The sequence below is a fragment of the Otolemur garnettii genome, unplaced genomic scaffold (genome assembly GCF_000181295.1).
Source record: "Otolemur garnettii isolate 467f Iridium unplaced genomic scaffold, OtoGar3 scaffold00046, whole genome shotgun sequence".
In the NCBI taxonomy this organism is placed as follows: Eukaryota; Metazoa; Chordata; class Mammalia; order Primates; family Galagidae; genus Otolemur; species Otolemur garnettii.
Window position 1 is genome coordinate 7,699,130 of NW_003852441.1, and position 1,862 is coordinate 7,700,991.

General features: G+C 49.0%; 1 protein-coding gene across 3 annotated transcripts in view; it reads right to left on the reverse strand.

Moving 5' to 3' along the window:
• SHISA6 (shisa family member 6) overlaps positions 1-1,862 on the reverse strand; it is a 344,280-nt gene that overhangs the window by 15,826 nt on the left and 326,592 nt on the right. The window lies entirely within an intron of this gene.

Sequence of the window (1,862 nt, forward strand, 5' to 3'; positions counted from 1 at the left end):
GGCTTGTCAAAGATCAGGTACCGGTAAGTAGCTGGATTCATCCCTTGGTTCTCTATTCTGTTCCATACATCTACCTCTCTGTTTTTGTGTAGTTTTTTTTTTTTAATTATTCCAGAGCTCTCTGAGAGAAAGATCCGTTTTTGCTCTCCATTTCTTTTCATCTTTGAGCTCTTGGACTTGTTCAAAAGCTTTGTCTTCAATGTCAGAGATCCTTTCTTCTGCCTGTTCCATTCTGTTCCTGAGGGATTCTACCATATTTTTCAGATCTTTGAGGGCTGCAAACTCTTGCCTCAATGTTTCAAAATCTTTGGTCATTTTTTCTTTGAAAGCGTTAAATTCTTGAGACGTCTTTTGAATAATTTCTTAAGATATCTTTTGTACAATTTCTTGAAATTCTAATTCCCTCCTTTCCTCCAATCTGTTCATTTTATTTGCTATTCAGATTCTGAACTCGATTTCTGTCATCTCAGCCATCTGTTTGTGGATGGAATCTTTGATTGCTTCTGTCCCATCCTTCCTTGGGGGACTTGATCTACTCTGGTTATTTTGGTTACCAGAGTTTTTCCACTGATTCCACCCCATGATGAATTTGCACTGTTTGGAGACTGTTCCAAAACCATGACTGCTGCTGGAGAAGATGCAGGCTTCCTCTGGTTGCCAGGAGAAATAGAGCATGTCTGTCCAGAAAAACCTCAGGGGTGTGAGTCTTATTGTTCTAACTGCTGTGGCTATTGCTCTTCACTTCTGGGTACCGCTATGCCTGTGTGGTTCCCTCTCAACTGACTGTCCTCTCACAGTTCTGGGACCACCAGGCCTGGGGTGCCAGGAATGCCTGGGTTGATCAGTCCTGGGGCACCCTGCTCAGGTGCCGGGGGCAGCAGTTGAATGGCAGCAACTGTGCGGGGGACACACGGGTCAAACAGTCCTCAGTGTGCCCCACTTGGGTGCCCGGGGGTGGCAGCCTGGTCGAAGCCGCACAGGTCAAAAAGTCCTCAGTGCTTGGATGCCCAGGGGTGGTGGCTGAGCGGTGTCAGCTGCAGGGGAGACATGCGGGTCAAATAGTCCTCTTCGTGCCCTGCTCAGGTGCTGGTGGGTGGCAGCCAAGCGGCAGTAGCTACGCTGGTCAAATAGTCCTCAGCGTGCACCACTTGGGTGCTCAGGGGTGGCAGCCAAGTGGCAGCAGCTGCTGGGGTGCTGGGGGGGGGGCTGCGGCCAAGTGGCCACTGTGCAAGGAACACTCAGCTCAAGCAGTTCTCTGGCTACAAGGCCTGGACAGGGTGCTTGGTTCTGCAGGGGTCGGGGGGGTGCTGTTTTTGGGCTTCCTCTCACTGTCTCTGCAGGCAAGGGGGGAAGGGTGGACTGGGAATTCAAAATGGCAGTGAAAAATTAGTTTGATTCTTCTACCTGGCTAGAAGGTGTTGGAAGTTTCATCAGGGTCCCTCTAGGGGAGTAGACCCCTCTTTCTGTAGCTCTCACACATGGGGTGAGACAATAAGTCCTCAGTTCATTGCTTGCCTATAGAAAACTCACAGGAGCAGACAAAGAGAAAAAACACAACTTTCTTGGGGGAGAGGACGGACATCCTTCCTTTGGGATGTATTATGTACCTGTAGATTGCTTTCTAGGAGTTGCAACTTGCCTCAGCAGAGTCGTTCTGCAGATATCACTCTTCTCTCTCTGCTGGGCTCCTAGTCTTCAACTTTGTTGGGTATTTTCTGGACTTTATCTTTCTCTCTGGACAGGAGCTTCTGTTGGAGGCTGGTACCTGTTGGCCATATTGTTCCTCCCACACTTATGCTTCTTTTTTTCCCCTCCCTTCCTTCCTTCCTTCCTTCCTTCCTTCCTTCCTTCCTTCCTTCCTT